This window comes from Piliocolobus tephrosceles, chromosome 7 (assembly GCF_002776525.5).
Source record: "Piliocolobus tephrosceles isolate RC106 chromosome 7, ASM277652v3, whole genome shotgun sequence".
Lineage (NCBI taxonomy): Eukaryota > Metazoa > Chordata > Mammalia > Primates > Cercopithecidae > Piliocolobus > Piliocolobus tephrosceles.
The window spans coordinates 73,222,427-73,244,239 of record NC_045440.1 but is presented as its reverse complement, the minus strand read 5'-3'; the positions used below and the strand labels follow the sequence as shown (position 1 = coordinate 73,244,239).

Here is a 21,813-nt window from a genome sequence, read left to right as displayed (position 1 = left end):
AAAGTCGTCATACTTCTATGAGGTATTTCCATTTTAAAGCGTGAACCTGGTGTATGGAAAATGTCAGGTAGACAGCAGTGGCTCAATGAGAATTATTCTCTTTACCCATCCCTCTGATTCTTTCCTTTACTGGTTTCTCCAAATGTATTACCTCCTTCAAATAAATCATAGCAAGCTATGCAACTGATTCCTATTCTGTACACCCTGAACAAAGATGCTGGTGGGAAAAGTGTGAGAGGGTGAAGTTGAACACCTGTATCCTCCAGCAAGCCATACTCATAGACTCATGATGTGGTTAAGTTCAATATAATCCTTCCAAGGAATTCCACTTCAGGGGTGGAATTGATGGCAACCTGCCATATCCATTGGAAGATTTGGGGGGAACCTTTCATGGTTCCTTAACATCGTCATGCCCACTCTGCCTACCCCTAAGCTCAGCCCACCATAGCCCCTAGGTCAGACAGTCCACAAACCGTTACTGAGTGCACCTCTATGCCAGGTCCTGGATCCACGGGGGTCTTGTGCTAAGTGCTGGATATGAGCAGGAGAATACGACAATCCAGGGCCTTCAGGAAGCACAGTCTGTCAAAGCAAAAGACTGTCAAAGCTACGTTCTGTCCTGTGCAAGGTATAATCAGCCTTAGAAAGAAGGTTTCTTGCTTTCTAGCCTTGTTAACTTGAACTTACCGGCAAAAGTTTCAGAGGCTCCCTTGTCTGTACATAAAAGTAGAACCAGCCTCTTCGATTGAGAGGGAACGCCTTTTATTTTACACAATTGACACGTATGCAGAGCAGACCTATGAAGGTAAGTCTCTCAAACAAAGCTGGGGGCAAACAAACATACCAGTCAGCAGTGGCTTACCATTAACCTAACTTTTTTATTAACCACCTTTAAACACCAAAGCATGACGGGATCAATATTATTATCCACAGGAAATGGGACCTGAGATTCATGAGGACTTAATCTGGTCCCTCAAACCAGTGCTAGGGTTTAGCTGTTCTCCCAAATGTTTGAAATGAGAAGTTTTGCTAAAAACCTTATTTCCTTATCAAAGAGGCCCCCAGAAGGAGGTGCACATGGAGGGAAACACAGGTCCATAGAATTTTAGTTGGAAAAAAATCCTGAAAACTAAAAAAACTTTCCAATGTAACCTTGTCATTCTCTCGTCCTCTCTTTACACAAACACACACACACACACACACACACACACACAGGGGGGGGGGGGGGGGCGGCAGGGTGAGGCAAGCGGGCTCTTAGTGTGTTTATTATAACAAATTCGCTGCATCCACACCGAACTGACACGCTTGACTCTGGGAGTGTGCTGCTGCAGCTGCAGGACAGCGGGACGGGCGACTCACTTTGCTCCGGAAAGGGCGAGTCCCGGGCAGACGCTGCATCGCCGCCCTCTTCGCGAAGGAGGTCTGTGTTTCTACCTCCTCTGCAGGCCCCGCCTGCTTCCTGTACTGTAAGTAGCGCGGGCCTGAGAACTTCCAGAAGTTCTCCAGGGCTCCCGCGGAGCGAGTTTTTTGCTGCCTATGAGCTGCAGCGCCGCAGCGCTCCGGCTCGCGCGGACGCCAGCGCCTGGCCAGGTGACCTCGCTGTCTCGCCCTAGGTGCCGGCGCTGCACCAGGTGGCGTCCATGAAGCGCAGCCCGAGGAAGATGCGGCGCCCTGGAGAAAAGGAGCTCCCGGGCAATTGTCTATGAGGTTGTGCCGTACAATGCGGAGGACTGCAAGGAATCGCTTAAGGTACCCTGGGGGCTCCAGGGTGGGGACAGTTTTTGAAGTCTGGTCGGGGTCGGCTCTAGGTTTTCTTGCGAGCAGCCCTTGGTTTGGAGAAAGCGTGGAGTGGCCAGGGGGCTGCAGGCTTTGGGTGGGGGGGGGGGGTGTTCACAGCCCTAGAGGAGACCCCGCTAATGACGCGCCCACACAGCGCCTGCTTTATTTTGTTTGCTTGTCTGCCCAATCTGTTCTTGTTCCTGGACGGCTGTAGTCCAGGGAAACCTACTCAAAAAGTATCTGTATCATTTGGCACAAGATCGGGCAGCTGCCTAAAATCAGGACAATTTGGAATGTGTGCCGTTTCACTTGAACTTTTTTGTAGATTTTGTTTAGAACCAAAGAGCTGAATGGCTGTGTCTGCTGGTTGTCGGATAGCTATTTAAGAGTTTTGGGGGTTGAGAAGGCTTCTGGTCTAACAGAGTGAAACAGAGAAACCAGAGAAAATATCCCCTGTAAAATGGAGGCCGGACTGGTGAATTCCTTCTTCAGGGGGTGCGGGTGTCAGGAAATGCTGTGGAGGAGGTGACCTTTTGAAGATGGATGAGTGGCCTGAGGCTCTACCATAGGTTGTTTCTTATGCAGTTCTTGGGCCCTAAAGGCAGCACTAGCTACTACCTGATGGTGTAGTCTGAGGGATAAAGGCTGTTGGGTGCTCAGAGTCCACCACTGGATTTCATCAGATTGTCAGCAGGAAAAAGGAGCTCTTTTAAAATGTTGAGACAACATTAAAAAGACTCTCCAAACCCTCCTCACAAATCTCTTTCAACAGTGGAATCATGTTAACATAACAGTTTCTTAGGAATTTTCCAGGTTAAAAAAAAATGCTTACACGAAAACGCACGTTAATAGTTCTTTTTTTATTGCAAAAGTATGAACTCAGATTTCCACTTTGATTTACTCACAAAATATATTTTGGAATACACCAAAATATAAATCAGCACTTGGAAATTTACCAGTTTTCAGCAGCTTCATAATATCCCACTGTGTCCGGAATTGGTGGGTTCCTGGTCTCACTGACTTCAAGAATAAAGCCATGGACCCTCGCAGTGAGTGTAACAGTTCTTAAAGCTGGTGTGTCTGGAATTTGTTCCTTCAGATGTTCAGATGTGTCTAGATCTTCTTCCTTCTGGTGGGTTCATGGTCTCGCTGTCAGGAGTGAAGCTGCAGACCCTCATGGTAAGTGTTACAGCTCTTAAAGGCAGTGCGTCTGGAGTTGTTCCTTCTTCCCCATGGGTTTGTGGTAGCTGGGCTTCAGGAGTGAAGCTGCAGACCTTTGCCGTGAGTGTTACAGCTCTTAAAGGCAGGGTGGACCCAAAGAGTGAGTAGCAGCAAGATTTATTGTAAAGAGCTAAACAATAAAGCTTCCACAGTGTTGATAAGACCCAATCAGGTTGCCGCTTGCTGGCACCGGCAGCCTGAACTGATCCCACCCACATCCTGTTGATTGGTCCATTTTACAGAGAGCTGATTGGTCCACTTTACAGACTGCCGATTGGTCCATTTTGACAGAGTGCTGATTGGTGTATTTACAAACCTTTAGCTAGACACAGGGTGCTGATTGGTGTCTTTATAATCCCTTAGCTAGACATAAAGATTTTCCAAGTCCCCACTAGACTCAGGAGCCCAACTGGCTTCACCTAGTGGATCCCGCACTGGGGCTGCTGGTGGAGCTGCCTGCCAGGCCCCAGCCTCACCTGCACTCCTCAGCCCTTGGGTGGTCGATGGGACCGGGTGCCAGGGAGCAGGGGGCGGTGCCCATGGGGGAGGCTCAGGCTGCACAGGAGCCCACAGCAACTGGGGTAGCGGGAGGCTTGGGCTGCAGGGGAGCCCACAGCCACTGGGGTAGGGGGAGGCTCGGGCATGGCTGGCTGCAGGTCCGGAGCCCTGCCCCTTGGGGAGGCAGCTGAGGCCCAGTGAAAATTCAAGCCCAGCACTGGTGGGCCAGCACTGCCGGGGGACCCAGTGCACCCTCTGCAGCTGCTGGCCCAGGTGCTAAGCCCCTCACTGCCAGGCCGTGGTGCAGGCCAGCTGCTCTGAGTGAGGGGCCCTGGAGCCCCCGCCCACCCGGAACTCCACTGGCCTGTGAGCACTGAGTGCAGCCCAGGTTCCCACCCGGGCCTCTCTCTCCACACCTCCCCAGCAAGCAGAGGGAGCCGGCTCTGGCCTGGGACAACCCAAAGAGGGGCTCCCACAGTGCAGTGGGGGGCTGAAGGGCTGTTCAAGCCCTGCTGCTAGAGTGGATGCTGAGGCTGAGGAGGTGCCAAGAGTGAGGGCTGCTAGCACATTGTCACCTCTTACCACAGTATTAATAGATCATGATTTATTTAACCAGTCTTGCACTGATGGACACTCAAGCTGCTTTGTGTTTGCTTTGTTTTGCTATTACGCAACTGACTGAGTGTTATCTGTCAGTGTAGACGTGGCTTCTCTGTCTGTCTTTCCATTGATACTTTTGCAGAACTGTCTGTACGTTAAAGTCCTAGCAGGGTCAAGAGGTACATACAGCCTTAACTTTGGTAGAAATTGCCAAATTCCTCTCTAAATAGGTCGCACAAGTTGGCACTGTTGCCAGCTGTGTGTGAATCAGGCATGCATGTATAGTAAATCACACACACCAAGTAGCCAGGCCTCCCAAAGTGAATCTGTTGGCACGTCCACCTTGACCACAGACATTTTTTGTCCTTCTTAATATTAGCAAGGTAACTGTGGCCTTGTGGCTTACTCCAGAAAACTGAGTCATGAATGGATTTCACCCTCTAGGATAGTATCTTTACAATCAATATGGGACAGTAAGAAATTTTAAATTTCTAGTATCACCCATGTGGTTTCCTTCCTTCCTCCCTCCCTTCCTCCCTCTCTCTTTCTCTTCTTTTTTTTGTTTTCTCACACTGTCTCCCAGGCTGGAGTGCGGTGGCATGATCTCAGCTCACTGCAACCTCTGCCTCCTGGGATCAAGCAATTCTCCTGCCTCTCAGCCTCCTGAGTAGCTGGGACTACAGGTGCACACTCCCACGCCTGGCTAATTTTTGTATTTTTAGTAGAGAAGGGGTTTCAACATGTTGGCCAGGTTGGTCTCGATCTCTTGACCTCATGATCCACCTGCCTCAGCCTCTCAAAGTGCTGAGATTACAGGTGTGAGCCACCATGCCTGGCCTGTGGTTTCATTTTCTAGAGATATTTGCTGAGGGATTTCTCAGCACCAAGTCTCAAAATTATTTTTCTTCATGTTTCTAATTGTCCTTATTTAGATTTACTCCCTAAGTAGAACCACTTATGCTATTTAAGGCTTTTTTTTTTTTTTTTTTTCATGAGACAGAGTCTTGCTCTGTCACCCAGGCTGCAGTGCAGTGGCACGATCTCAGCTCACTGCAAGTTCCGCCTCCCAGGTTCACACCATCCTCCTGCCTCAGCCTCTCGAGTAGCTGGGACTACAGGCGCCGGACACCATGCCCTGCTAATTTTTTGTATTTTTAGTAGAGACGGGTTTCACCATGTTTGCCAGGATGGTCTCAATCCCCTGACCTTGTGATCCGCCTGCCTTGGCCTCCCAAAGTGGCTTAGAGGCATGAGTCACTGAGCCTGGCCTATTTAAGGCTTTTTATTTATTTATTTTTATTCTAGTTTGTAGATTGAGGGATTTATATATTTTATTTCATTAACTGTGGTACTTTCATATCATCTTGTAAAAATCTCAGTGGTTGTACTCATTACCAAGAAACATATATAATACTGTGAAGGGCTTTTTGAACTCTAGAGGGTTTTTGGTGGTTTCCTAATTTAAAAGAAAAGCTGTATAACATATTTTCTCCAGCACATACACAGTATCTCAGGAACACTAACAAAACTGAAGGATCACAGAAAACTTACAAGATGAGAAATGTGGAAAAAGAACCATTGGACTGATGCTTTTAGCCTTTTCCAGTTATTTTCTTTCAAGACAGTGAATACTTTACCATTTGACCTTCCAATTGTTATCTCTCACCTTAGTTTCCAACCTTTTGGCCACATTGCTGTTTATGTGTATTTCATTAAAGCAACCTAAAACAGATATATATGGTATTTCTGTTTTACAGGGTTTAGAATTAGCTTACCTAAAAGTGATCTAGTCTATTATGTTCTGAATCTAATCACATAGTTCAGAATCATAAGGAATCTGAAGTGACTCTGTGACAACATGAAACTACATTAAATGAATATATAACTTGTCTAAGTGACATCCTTGGCTTACTTTCAGAACTCTAAGAAATCTTTCAAAGCCTGACAATATGTCAGGTAGTGATTGAGAAGATCTAGTACATCTGATATGCTCAGGTGAAGTATTTAGATGCTGTTTTGTCATTGTTAATTCAGTAGTGCCTTGTGAGCATCTGAACCCAGTACTCCCTCTCAAGAGTGTGGAATTGGGTTTATGCTGACAGCACATTGCTGAACAGACATCCTAAACTGCTCTTTCTGGCACTAGGGAGTGGGCAGTACAATCTGTTTATTACCCAAATCGCGTATCAAATTCAAGTGCCAGAACACTTCCAGATAGATTTAGATCAATATTTTCTTTGATAGCATGAGATATAGAGAATACCCTATTTCTACAATAATCCCGTTTTACATTTATTACTGAATATGTGTAAATTTGGAAGTGGTTGGATGCTCATTGTCATATCCTGTAGTCACTAAAGCCATATGTAGCTTATATAGAATTCTTTTTTATAAGTTAAAAAGTAACATATCTCAGTTTAAGAGACTACCGTAGAAGAGTGATTTGTTAAGTACTGTTCTGCGATTCTAGAAGCAAAATTCAAAGTTCAAAAATTTAAGAAATTGTTTTATTTATTCCAATTTGACATTTACTGACTAAATCCTCATATCCTAAATCATTTCTTAGCTATATTAAGATACGTTAAATACTTTAATACATCATTTTAATTGATAGCTTTTCTCTTCAGTAGTGAGAAATGCTCCAGTTATCCTTAAAATAACAAACTAGAGTTTGAACGCATATATTATCATGTGGCATATGTGACTAGTTATGGTCAATGGCAGCATTAAAGCAAGTGTCTGATTCATTTGTTTGGGGAAGATTTCTACGTTTCCTTGGCAACAAAGAAGAAGGCCTTTATTTCTAAGCATATATGAGTTTACGGTCAAAACATAAAAGCATTTATTTCATATACTGAACAATTTAGGGGCATTTTTTCATACCTTCTTTGTATCTGTAAATATTTTGTGTATATTTCAAGAAACACTTTTACTTTATTATAAGCACAATAAAGAGTGTTGGACAATAAATTATTTAAGGCTATAAAATGATTAACTTTTAGTCATAAGTTTTGCATATGTTTGGTTGTTGTAATGGTGTTTAAATACCTCTAGGTGGATTTTGAAGGAAGTACATATGGATTACAAAACTTTAAGAAACAAAAGATATTAAACAATTGTGATGACATGAACGCCTTCCCTTCGCAATATGCTATAGGAAAAGGTCCTACAGCATATTGAGTGGATGGAGATGTTCCCTGAAGATTTCCTTCCTGGAGGTAACAAAACATTACAATGCATCTTCTAGAAATCCTTCAACCCATTCAATTCACTGGAAAGAGTGGAACAAAGTGATTCTTAAGGGAAATTAGTTTCTATTATAAAGAGCTTGTATATTTCACTTAGAAATGTGGGTTTTCCTACACATCAGCACTCCTCAACTTCTACTGAAATATAGCAAAGCATAGTGCACAGATCTAGGACACCCCACAGCAAGCACAGACTTTATTTGAATTTTTAGATAGATTGTAAAAATGCATATATATTTATGTACTCTTCTATTCATTCCATTGAGGTTATTAACCTCTTTCCATTGAGGTTATTCTACACCTAAATTATTATCATTGAAGCAAATCGACACTTCAAGAAGGTGTAATATCCCCCCACAGTAATGTTTTCCAGAGCCAGCCTTGTACATTCTGCCTTGTTTAAGCAGTTCAACTGAAGGCAATGAGGGAGGTGGATGCCACAGAGATGGAGGCAGTGAGGTGGCGTGATAAGACCTGCACTATATAAGATAATTCCGTCAATATTGTAGAAGATGGATTAGAAGTGGAAGCCAAGCTAAAAAGTTATTTTGATAGTAAACAGAAGATAAGAGTTCACCAGGGTTGTGAGGCTACAATAAGGAGACAGGGAGAGGTTCAAGAGATAATGGAGTGTAAAGTCAATAGTACCTAACAGCAGAGTAAATGGGAAGAGCAAGAGGCAGGGAGTTGGAACTGACTTTGAAATTCTTAAATTTAGGAGATTAGGCTAATAATATAAACATCCCCCAAAAGGGATGTGAGAAAACAGAAAGGAAGTGAATGCCAAGGTGTGAGATTTGGTCACAGTGAGTTTGAAAGGCCCAGGGGACATCCACTTAGAAATATCCAGCAGGCATTATCTACAATCTTCTACAATATCTGGAAATATCCAGAAATGTAGAATGAAAGGGGCTGCCCTACAGGAGCATGATTGCATAGGAAGTCGACGAGACAGTGGAAATGCATGAAAATACTTTAGCGGATCACAAAATTGCTAGTTAAGGTAGCTAAGAGTAGAGTACAAACATCAAGAGAGATGGCAGAGGAAAAGCCAGAAAAAGATGAAGATAGCGATGGATAAAAGATTGATGATACTCAAGTCGTGGGCGAAATTACTGGGACAGAAGAGTTAGAAGAAGCTCTTGCCACAAAGAGATCTAGTAGGAAGGAGATCACGATAAAGCCCCTACATTAGAAGGCCCCAGTGACCTCTGTAAAAATGATTTCTGAAAAGTGATGAGGATAAAAGCAAAATTCAAGTTACTTAATTAGTGAATGGGAGTTTGTAAATATAGATCCCTGTTTAAGTTTGGTGCCAAATGGAATGATGAATGGAGTGATTCTTCTTGATCAGACAGAACAGTCAAGAGATGTGTGTATGTGTGGGTGTGCCCATGCATGTGTGTGTGTGTGCCCCTGCATGTGTGTGTGTTGTTTAGAATGAAGCACTTAGATGAATGAAAGGAAATAGTGGAGAGATACATTTTAAAAAGGAGAGAGGCCGGGCGCGGTGGCTCAAGCCTGTAATCCCAGCACTTTGGGAGGCCGAGACGGGCGGATCACGAGGTCAGGAGATCGAGACTATCCTGGCTAACACGGTGAAACCCCGTCTCTACTAAAAAATACAAAAAACTAGCCGGGCGAGGTGGCGGGCGCCTGTAGTCCCAGCTACTCGGGAGGCTGAGGCAGGAGAATGGCGTGAACCTGGGAGGCGGAGCTTGCAGTGAGCTGAGATCCGGCCACTGCGCTCCAGCCTGGGCGACAGAGCGAGACTCTGTCTCAAAAAAAAAAAAATAAAATAAAATAAAATAAAATAAAATAAAATAAAATAAAATAAAATAAAATAAAATAAAATAAAATAAAAAGGAGAGAAACAGGAAACATGGCTGTATGGTTCCAAGTACCATAGATGGTCCCCAAATCATATTTATGAGAGAATACTTTTTCTCCCTTCCTGGACATAAAGATACACTGCCACTAATTTACAAGGTTGATACAGCAGACAGTCATGTCCATTTTAGAATAGTTATAGGACTTTGCAGGATGAAAGGACATATTACTTATATGCTGAGCTCACAGGGTACATAGTGCCTTATATCATATTGTAACAATTTGTGGAAACCAGGTGTGGCATCGGGGGCTCAAGCTCGAATTCTAGTTTTGTGGTTTATTAGTGGTGTGCTTTTTTTCTTATTAACATTTTCAGAGCCATTCCTACAGGCCAGGCACTCTGCTGTGATCTTTAAAGACACGATTTAATACTATTGTCCCAGTAACACTACAACATTACAAGGTCTTTCTCTCTCTCTCTCTCTCTCTCTGTGTGTGTGTGTGTGTGTGTGTGTAGACATACAAATATTTTATATGAATTTTGAATATGAGAAAGCTGAGGTTCAAAGAGGCATGGTAACTTTCGTACCTCCATACTGGCTCTGTGATGTTGGCAAGACTTTTAACCTCTCTGGACCTCAGCATCTTCCTCCTTCTGAACATTTGTCATGGTGATGCCCGGCAGGCTGTTGGGGCTTGAATGAAATAATGGTCACGTGAACTTCGTAGAGTCCCCAGTATATAGTTCTTTCTTTTACATAATCTCAATATTTTATCACAATACCCAAACTCATATAGATAAAAACATGTAGCAATAGGAGGATCTTTTTCTTATAAATGCTACCGATAGAAATTTAACTCACTTGATAAAGTCAGTACCATGTTTCTATATATTCCCATTAGGTGCCCATTAAATGTTTCATGAGAATTGAAGCTATGTTTTTAATTACCATAGGAAAGATGCAGCTGATGTCAGTTGCACTTGGCACTGAGTTTGGAGTGGATAGGCACTCAGGAGGTGTTGAATACAGTCCAAACAAAATCTAATCCATATTTTGGTTTCTTTTTCTAGTACTGAATGCAATTATTATGGATGATTATGGAAATAGCCTTCTGCACTGTGCTGTAGAAGAAAACCAAATTGAAAGCGTTAAGTTTCTTCTCAGCAGAGGAGCAAACCCAAACCTCGGAAACTTGAACATGATGGCGCCCCTCCACTTAGCTGTGCAGGGCACACACAACGAGGTGATGAAGGTAAGGCTACTGGCCGGCTCCAGTGGGCCTGACTGGTGGCGCAGGTGCTGGGACCCAGATCCAGCTCTTTCTGCCTGCACCAGGATGAGCACCTTCTAAGCTTCCAGGTCAAACAATATATAATAATTACATTTGCTCTACTTCTCACCAACTAATGATGATAATGATGATTAGTTCTAACTTTAATGAATAGTTCTTATTTACCAAGCACTTTTTAAGAACTTTGTGTGTGTTCATTTATTAAATTCTCATCTAAATAAGCCCTCTATGAAGAAAGATCTAATAAAATACTAGGAGTCTCATTTCATAGCTGAGTATGCTGAGGTGCCAAAAGAATTTGAATAGCTTGCCTAATGGTACATCACAAGTAAAACTGCAAGACTAAGGAATTTTGTTTTCATCTTTATGTTTTCAAATTTAGGCTTTATCACTTTTACCTGACCGATTTAATGACAAAAGAAGAAGGTAATGAGAGCCTCAATGAAAGCAGAAAACTTAATTATGATTTGCTGTTTTAGTTAGAGTGTATGGCCTATTGAAAAGATTAGTTCGCTGAAGACATGACAGTACCATTGGGAAACATCTTATTGGTTTTCAAGGTATAAGAGTAAGCTTGGTCAAGTAGAGGAAATCCTGGAAAATTGCTAAAGGATAAGAATTAGGCCATGGCTTTTAAACTACGTCTCAAAGTCTGTCAGATACACTAGAATACAAACATTCTTAACTGATGAAGAATGGAATTTACAAATGGATCATGTTCCAGAAGTTCATTTCTAAGGTAGACTATTTGGAACTTATAATAAATTTTCCTATAGAAATATTATTGTGAATAATGATTTGGCTATTGTGGTACGTTCCAAGAAAACCAGCTTCTCTATAAATCACCAATGAGATGCATTAGTTTCCAGCTCCCTTTAGCCCAAAGACCTTTCTCTCAGCCTTCTGAGACCTTGACTCCTTTACATTTGACCTGAAGGGTATGAGAGGAGCCACTTTCTGCTTTTCTATTGTACCTTGTATATGGCTCTATCAAAATTCTTAACACATTATATTGGAATCAAATATTCATGTGCTTTTTTTGCCCACTGGGTAATTATCCTTGAAGGAGGGCTGTGTCTTGTTAATCCAAATATCTCATATTCCTCAGCACTGTGGTGGCAAGTGATGAATGAATGAGTAAATGGGAGTTCTGGCTGACTGAGAAGCGGCGAGCTGAACTCTCAGTAGCTATGAGATAGGTCAGGATGGCTCCCTGAAGAGGTTACTAGAAAGTCCTCTGGAAACAAGCTGCTTTGTTGTTGTTGTTGTTGTTGTTGTTGTTTTATTAAATATCTGCATTATTCATGAGCTAAGTGCTGTTTCCATATCATCCGGGTTGGGCCACTAGTGACTGCAGGGACTCCCACAGAGATGTCACATATTTCCTCATGGATCTCTTGCTCCCTCTGAAGGCTCTTTTCAAGAACACATGCCTATTAACTCAATTAATATTGGCTCTGAAAATGTAGTTTGGGAACTGAAGGCAGATAACTGTTGAATGACTATTGTTAATCAGAAAGCAGAAATCTCTAGACCAACAAATACAGAAAGGTAGGTATCACATAGAAATAGAAAATAAAGCTCCTAACTGATTCATAAATTCAGTGATGGACATAAAACAAATTTTTCTGATGACACCAGAACAAGCTGAAAAATAGGGTTCTAAGTAAAACTGACCCTCCCCTACTTGGTCTTACCAACCACGACTGTGTGTAAAAATATTTTCAGACTCCTCTGGCTCACCAGAGATGACAGGAATAGAAGGAGGAGAAGGTATTTTGGAATGTCTCCCCTCATGCTTGCAAACAGCAATCCTCTCTACCTGCCTCTCCCAGTTATGCCCATGTTCCAGCCTGTACCCACCCAGCCCCTGCCAGTTTAGAAGCTGCTCTATGGACTGCTCCACTGACCTTCCCTCAAACCTTCCTCTGTTGCCTATAATGGTTGTAAAGTAAAAAACTGTCATTCACGCATCACTTCAAGTTCTTGCACAATGATTTATGGTATGCATAATATTCCCTGGGACACATTGGCCTGGGAATTAGGGGGTGGTTTGGTCTCTCAGTGGCCTGCAGGCCTTAGTCCTTGGGGCTTTACTTCAAAGTATCCAGTTGTTTGACCCTTCCATGAGGCTTTCCAGATTCTCATCAAAAGGACCCGTGGAGGGCTCACCTCCGAACCTTCCGGACTTGCCTGGACATGACTGAATTTGAAGTAGTTGCACAGTTTAGTTGCTCTCTCTGGGATCCCTGCCACATACAATTTAACACAGCTTTTTGAAAGATTGTGCTTTTGGTGGCACAGTAATAACAGCCTAATAAATGCTACACATTTATAGTCTATGATTCTGAGGGCAAAGAGAGAAAAGCCTCTTCTTTGGTAGTTTATTTTCCATATGAATCTACAGCTTCTTAAGAACAGAATGCAAAGGTGCCTGAAGTCCATGGAAGGAATCTTGTGTTCTCATTTCCCTTTAATTCCTCCATCATTTTCCCACATGTTTTTATGTACTAAAATCTCAGTTTAATTTTCATTTATGAGCAGAGCTAATTAGTAAACCTAATTCATTTACTGACACTCACATGGGGCATGTTCTGTTAACAAGAGGCTCTGGTAAAAAGTTGTATACTTTTTTAAAGAAGTCAATATTTTTGAGAAAAAGCTTATTTAAGAAATTCTTTTAACATTATTTAATTATAAGGACATGCCATTGTTTATCATAGTCTTTCTGCAAGAGAAAAAGCCTCTAGTAGGCCACTTTAAAGATTTGATAAGATATTTAGATGAGATAATTTTGTTACATTGAATATTAAAGAAAAACCGTTCAAAGATCTATAGACACTTGGGCAAAAATCAGCTGGCTGTTAACCAGGTGAGGCAGTAACAGGTCTTCAATGAAATTTCATCAGAAAAATTACTTGACCATTTTATCAGGATGCTAATTTCTTCTCTCTCTTTCTCTCTCCTCCCCTCCCCTCCCCTCTCCCCCTTCCCTTCCCATCCTTTGCCCTCTCTCCCTCTCCCCCTAACCCTTCTTTTCTTTTTTTTTTTTTTCTCTCGCACTATCTCCCAGGCTGGAGTGCGGTGGCATGATCTCAGCTCATTGCAACCTCTGCCTCCTGGGTTCAAACAATTCTCCTGCCTCAGCCTCCCAAGTAGCTGGGATTACAGGTGCACACCACCATGCCCAACTAATTTTTGTCTTTTTAGTAGAGATGGGGTTTCATCATGTAGGCCAGGCTGGTCTCTAACTCCTGACCCCAAGTGATCCATTTGCCTCAACCTCCAAAAGTGCTGAGATTACAGGCATGAGCCACCATGCTCGGCCAGGATGCTAATTTCTTACATTGCAGAAAAAGTTTCCATTCCAGACCAAGTTTGAATTAATTGAGTTAAGCCATACCAAAGTGTTACGCAAACCTCTGTTTTGTTTACTGAAGAGAATAGAGTTTCCACTGACATTTCCTAGGACGCTTGCAATCCAGGTAAAAGGAAAATGACTAGAAGGGGAAAATAAACCATTTCCTTCCTGCCTCCCTCCCTCCTCTCTTACTTTCTTCCTTCTTCCCTTCCTGACTTCCTCCTTCACTGCGAACATATTCTTAATGGCTCCATAAATTTATTTTTCTGAAAATATTAGTTAACATAGCTTCACTAATACAAGTCCGAAGTATTAAGTGAAGCTATGATAACTAGTATCTACAGTTCTTACTTTATTTACAATGCCACAACTCATTATCACCTTAATTGTTGTGACATTGAAATCATGGTTATTTCATCTATTTGAGAAATTTACTTAGTACCCACAGCGTGCAGAATGTTGTGCTAGATTGTGTGAGAGAAGGATGAAAAAAGATAAATAGACATGGTCCCTGGCATCTGACAATTTAAAATCTAGTGGAAGACAAGTACTTTATTTGGAAATCTGTAAAATTTTGACAATTATTCTCCACTTTTGTGTAGGTCTTGCTCGAGCATAGAAGTACTGATGTGAATTTGGAAGGAGAAAATGGAAACACAGCTGTGATGATTGCATGTACCAAAAATAATAGTGAAGCACTGCAGATTTTGGTTTGTATATTTTTCATATCTTTCTGCTTGCTTTATCTTTTCATGAATACAACATGGATTATTATTATTTACAAAAGCTGTTAAGTTTTTCTCCTTAGAAAAACATAAAATACAGAAACTATGTCAGAAAAAAAAATTGTTCTATGTGTTTTCGTATATGCACTCCCTGCCTTAAGTGGATCTAAGATTGCTTATAGAAGACTAATAGGAAAGCAGTAATGAAAACCATGAGAAATTCAAAGTGAAAAGAAAAGATAGGCAGGAAAAATTAAGATGAAGCTGGTGGTCGGGATAGAATGCAAAATACAAAGTGTAATGGCCTGTATGTTATAAAGATGAGTCGTACATTTGATTCTGAGCTTCTGAATTGTCAAAGGAAAGATGAATATAGTCAGTTCCAGACTTATCGGGCCTGTAAAATAAAAGCCAAAGGAAACACAGCCACTCCTGAAGACCTGAAGAAATTATGGCCACGTGTTCCCAAAAACACTGCCCTGAGTGATAAAGTGACAAAGGTTCTTAGCCACATGCCTGAGAGTAGAGCCAGCCTTGTCTCCGGTGAGGCTTCCTGTTGTGGTCCAGTGATGCGATGGAGATGCTTGTCTACATGACTTCCTCCTGCTTCTGGCAGTGCTCTATCTGAGTGTGCTGTTAGAATCCCAGCAAACAGCCTTGTTTCAAATATTCCTTAATCACTTGCATGTTATCCAGACCAGGATCTTTATTTTTACCACTTGATTTTGCCTCTTTACCATCCCAGAGAGTAAGAAAATGAAATAAAATAATTTAAAAATATTTGCCTAATGTTTAAATGTACCATACATATATGTTTTAGCACTTTTACTAGATGTACTTAGAGACAGGTAAATACTCTAAGCTTTCATGATTGGACCAAAAAGAGAATAAATGATAAAGAGAGTAAAAATAAATTAACTAACACTCAAACCTCTAATTTAGGAAAAGAACCTTAAATTAACCAAAGGAAAATTGGTATAAAGAAATAGTAAAGTTGAAAGTCCTACAGAAAACAACGTATTTTTAAAGTCTGATTTCCTTGCAAATTTAATTTTTATGTGTATACTGTATGATAATACTGCTCAAAAAGCTTTTACTTAACAATATTCTTTTTATTATCATTATTATTATTTTGAGATGGAGTTTCACTCTGTCACCTAGGCTGGAGTGCAGTGACACATCTTGGCTCACTGCAGCCTCCACCTCCTGGGTTCAAGCGATTCTCCTGCCTTACCCTCCTGAGTAGCTGGGACTACAGGAGCATGCCACCACAAATTTTTGTATTTTTAGTAGAGATGGGGTTTCGCCATGTTGGCCAGGCTGGTCTCGAACTCCTGACCTCGGGTGATCCACCCGCCTCGGCCCCCCAAAGTCCTGGTATTACAGGCAGGAGCCAACGTGCCTGGCCAACAATATTCTTTAATAATATAATTTTGTAAAGTACATCTTCCATTTCTGGACTATATTATACATATGTATTTCTGAGTTATTATATATTATAGAAACTAAACTATCTCTAAAAGCAGAGATTGCAGGTGGTATTTGATTCTACACACATTTCTGTTTACTCAAAATATTTCCTTTTGAAATAATTAAAAGTACTTAAGATAAAACTAAAGGTTAATGATCTATAGAAAATGGTAGTTTAAAATGATTGGCTCAGATTATCGACGTAATATAACACTTAGTTCTAATGCCTTTTTAGTGAAGAACTATTATTAGTGAAAATACTTGATTTTCATGGCTTAACAAGACTGCTGACATATTCATTTATTAATTTTACATAAATGGAAAAGCATTTGGGAAACTGTCATTTTATTTGCATAAGAAATTGAAAATGGGTATAGAAGTCATGATAATGTCTTTAAAATTTTTATTAATTACATTGAAAAATATGTTGACTTTAGTTTGCTGGGGCATCAAGATTTATATTTTTGCATCTATACTGTTACTTCTTTGGAAGATATAAAATGTCCCTATTTCAGAATCTTTGCTTAGTTCAAAATTACTTTCATGCTTAGATTTTATAATATATAAAGCTCTCTATGTACTTTTACATAGACATACAATGTAGTTTGTGATTTGGGGTTTAACTGGTGTCATTTTTAGTTTTGTCTTTTCTTCAGCTTAACAAAGGAGCTAAGCCATGTAAATCAAATACATTTGTATGTTTTTCCTATTCATCAGGCTGTACTTTCGGGTTCCAGAGAATGTATGGAAATAATATTAAAGTTTGGTGAGTAGAGGCTTTTCCATATAAACACTATAAATAAGTCTACTCTGGTGGGTGCTATTAATTTGAAAAATATTTAACCAAATTTACCATAGGCTTGTATGTGTCTCAGTGTCCTTCCTTTTTAAAAGATAAAAATAAAAAACCCTCCCTATTATTTATTTTATATATTTGCTATGTTGAATGCTATTTTCTTATAAAGGTGAAGAGCATGGGTACAGCAGACGGTCTCACATCAACTTTGTGAATAATGGGAAAGCCAGTCCTTAACACCTGGCTGTGCAAAATGGTGACTTGGAAATGATCAAAATGTGCCTGGACAATGGTGCACAAATAGACCTCGTGGAGGTAACTCTTCATATTCTATATGACACATTTATCTTAGAGTTGTCATAAGCATATAAATGCTTTATAGCTTTTTTACAGTTAATTTACATTGAAATACACACAAGAAATAAATATTATTTCCTTCTGCTTCTGCAGAAGCAGAACAAGAGAATACCCCAAGTTTCAATCTATGTAAAGAATTTTGAGACCTCCTCTAAACAATTTCAGACACAAATGCAGATAGAATAAAGACTATGTCTAGTTCAATTGCCATTACATAAGTTAAGGCCTACCCTCAGAAGATGATAATGTTCAGCCAGGAACATTAAAGCCCAATCATGAATGTCTTTGGTTTTATTTCTATTCAGAAGAGTTACCATTTTTAAAACTAAGGAACACTTAACTAATTTCTAAAAATATGTCTATGAAAATGCTGACTGTGTTTGGGATCCAACCTTATGTCGGGCATCTCTGACCAAAAGTGTGGAGTTTGGGCCCTTTTTCCTTCAATGTCTGGATTTTGGGTGGCAACAAGCTCCCCTCCAAGATACTGCAAAGGCCTGTGCTTTCTGGAGGAAGAGAAGATTGGTTATTAATTTCATGTAGCTTCTGGACACTAATCCTAAGTCCCTTCAATATAGAAATAAGAGCTGCCACTCTTGGTGTGAATTCTGAAGTCACTTCATACACTGAATGCTTACAGCAGCCCATACTTGTGTAAATATTGACAGCAAAGTAAAATTGTGTGCATGCAAACAAAACAGATTTGAGGACTGGATTTGCAAATTTTCATCTAGACTCGTATTATATAATATGGGAGCCACTAGTCACATGTGGCTACCTGAATTAAAACTAGTTAAAATTCAATGAAGTTTATAATTTTTTCAGTCACACTAGACACATTTCAAGTGCTCAGTAGTCCATTTGACTTGCAGCTCTTATATTGAACACCACAGGTAGAAGACATTTTTGTCACTGCAGAAAGTTCTATTGGGCAACACTGCTCTAGGCCAGTGAGGAATTTTCATTCAACTTCAATGAGTTCATTTCCCTACACTGAAGTCTTTGGTACAGACCATGGCAGCAGCCATCATCCAAAGTTAAATCTGCAAGGCTTACTTGGCACTTGGAGTGTGAAGGATGCAGACTCATGGGGATTTTAGGCCCTCAACACTGGTGATGGCAACTGACTCACCTTTGCTGTGAGAACTTTAGCTCTCCTGGAGTATGTTACATTTTGCTATTTGTATAGTTCATAATCAATAGTCCAGTGATCTAATAGTAACTACACTACAGTTATAACAATTGTTGCATATGTATGTGTTTCTTAATTTTAATTTTTAAAATAGGCAATACTTCTATCAGAAAGAAAATGTATCTTTTTTTTTTTTTTTTTTTTTTTTTTGGTCTCCACCATCAGAATAAGGATAGGAGGAAATAAGATCTATGTGACATCTAAAAAGAAATAGACAATATATAACAATGGGCAAGTATAATTTAAATTAAATAGGCTCACTTGGATAAATACAATGCACTCAGTGTCAAACCAGCATGAGATTTTATGACGTCTTAATAACTTAGCAAACCTTACCTTAAATATAAGTGAGCTGAGTGGGGCTCTTCAGGAAGGCAAATGGCCTGATGGGAAATTATTTTGCACAGAAAGTTTGAAAGTCAGATGGACCAAATAGGAGAACATGAGAAATCAGATACTGAGATTAAGACGAACAGGAGCCAGTGAGAGGATATTTTCATTAATGGTTCATGCAAGAGTAGAGTTTCCTTAGAAACTCTATTAGCACAGCTACAAACACGTTGGATACTTTGCCTTATTTACTCTTCATTTGGGTGCTATTTAAACTTACATTGTACTTATATACCTTAAGGGGTAGGTTTGCCATATTTGTTATTAGTTTAAAAGCAGAGTTACAAGATTTTGAAACATAATAAGAGGATTTTTTTTAGTGAAAGCACATGGAAAACAACTATGTGTATGTGTCTCTAGTATGGTTTTTGAATATTAGTAACATTTTAATTAAATGAATTCCTCTTACAAATATGTTTCCAAATTTTTCATTTTAGCTTGAGAAAAACACTAATTTTAAATGGAAAAAAAGTCACATCTACATGGAAATTTAGTTGAGATCTCAAAATACAATAGTTAGATCCTGCCAGGTTTTTTTTCCCCCCAAGAATAGCTAGATATGTAGCTTTATGGGTTCCACTGGGCATCCAACTGACAGTGAATATTTGCAACAGGGGGTTCTTTAATTCCCCAAGAATACTGTATACAAATATATCTCAATTACTTTTCAAATGGTTGGGGTAGGAATAAGCTGAAAATAAAAACAGTGAACCTAGAAATATTCAGTTGCTGACACAGTACTAGTTTTTAAACTGTAATCTCTGGCTGCTTGAATCATAATTATTGTGGTTCGTTTATTAAAATAAAGGTTCCTAAGGCCCATCTTAGACCTACTAACCCAGAATATTTGGGATTAGAGCTAGGAATTTAATTTTTAAATAAGCCTCTCAGAGGATTTTTATGAACACCAAAATAGAAAAAGTCTAATACAGTGCTGATGAGAATTACAGCAGAAGGTTTTCCAAAATGTAGGTGGGCATTCAGAGCAAAAATGTAGAAGTTGTTTGGTGAAATAATTTTGAAAACTACAAACAAATCAAAGTTAATACAACGAGGCTAAAACAAGAAACCCTAACTTCTACCAAAAAGTTGTTCAAGAAAGATGATTTTTTTTTTTATTTTTAAAGAGAGAGAAAGATGGAGAGAAAAATTGAGCAGAATAATGTCTGAGAATTTTCCAGAAATAAAAGATATAACTTATCAAATTAAAAAAATTCTTCTCCAGGGGCTAAGCAGACCATCCTGGCTGCATCATTTTTACTTGCAAAATGTTAAACAGTAGTGGTATTAATCAACAGTCTAAATAAAGGACAGTCTAAATAAACTGCTCTATCCATACAATAGAATATGAAGCAGTATTTAAAAACAATGTTACTGATAATCTTTAAATAACTTTGATATATTTCCAGGCTATGATGTTGAATAAATAAGCAAGTGGAAGACATAAGTTGAGTAAAAACGTAAATACAAAATAATCATATTTTCTATAACTACATGTAAGTTTTTGTACATGGATGTTTGTGTTCGGAAATATAGAAAAGGATTTGGGAGGATGAATAACAAGTTAGTAATGATGATACTACTGGGGAAATGACATCATGCCCAGAATTGGGGCATAGGTGCAGTGAGAAGTAGGGCCTTACCCAATGTTTCAGTATTTTAAAAAAGAATTTGTTTATGTATTTCTTTTCTTTTTTGATTGTGGCAAAAAACATAAAGCTAAATTTACGGTCTTAATTGTCTTTAAATGTACAGTTCAGTAGTGTTAATTATTTTCACACTGTTACTCAATAAATGTCTGGAATTCTTTCATGTTGCAAAACTGAAACCCTATACTTATTAAATGCTAATTTCCCCCTCATCCTTACCCCAGCCCTTGGAAACTACTTTCTATTTTTGTTTCTATGATTTTCACTAATTTAAGTACTTCATATAAGTGGAATCTTAAAGTATTTGTACTTCTGTGACTTGCTTATTTCATTTACCATAATCTTCTCAAGGTTCATCCCTGTTAGAGCATATGACATAACTTTCTTCTTTTTTAAGGCTGAATAATATTCCATTGTATGTACATACCACATATTCCTTATCTTTTTAAAGAAATACTACATACTACTTATTTGCATGGAATATGTCAAAGGATGGAATATTTTTCCATCCTTTCACTTTCAGTGTGTTGTTCTTATATCTAAACTGAGTCTTTTGTAGACAGCATATAGTTGAATCCTGTGTTTTATCCATTCAGTCAATCTTTGTATTTTAAAAGGAGACTTTAACCAATTTACTTTTAAAGTAATTACTGACAGGAAATACTTACTATTGCCACTTCATTAATTGTTTTCAGTATGTGGTAGCACTTTCGTCTCTTTTATCTTGCTGCCTTCTTTGGTGTTTCATTGATATTTTTCTTGTAGTGATATGTTTTGATTCCCTTACTGTTTCCTTTCATGCATATTATATACATATTTTCTTATCAGTTAACATTGCAATTATATCAAATATCTTAAATGTATAAGAATATATTTTAAACTGATAACAATTTAACTTCAACTGCATAGAAAAACTCTACTCCTTTGTATTACTCCATCCACGACCACTTTTATGTTCTTGATGATGCGTAATACTGCCTCTTAATTGCATATTTATTAACATAGATTTAGAGTTACTTTCTATGCTATTGTTTACTTTTATGCCAGATTTAAAAATAATTTTTTCACTTATAATATGAGAGCATTCTATAATTATCTCTATATTGACCTTTACCAGAGAGTTTTATACTTTTGTATGATTTTGTGTTGCTGTTTAGCATTTTTTTCATTTCAACTTGAAGAACTCTCTTCAGTATTTTTTAATAGGGCCATTCTAGTGGTGATGCACTTTCTCACCCTTTGTTTACCTGGGAAAATCTTATTTCTCCTTTATTTTTAAAGGACCAAAAAGTTTTTACCAGTTATAATATTCTTGGTTATCATTTTATTTTCTGTCAGTAGTTTGGATATATCATTCCACTGTCTTCTAGCCTGCAATGTTTCTGCTTAGAAATTTGCTGATAA

At 39.3% G+C, this 21,813-nt stretch overlaps 1 pseudogene; it reads left to right on the top strand.

Annotated features, from left to right (window-relative positions):
* Positions 1 to 1,477: 1,477 nt before the first annotated feature.
* Positions 1,478 to 21,813, top strand: part of LOC111520943 — a 39,535-nt pseudogene continuing 19,199 nt past the window's right edge.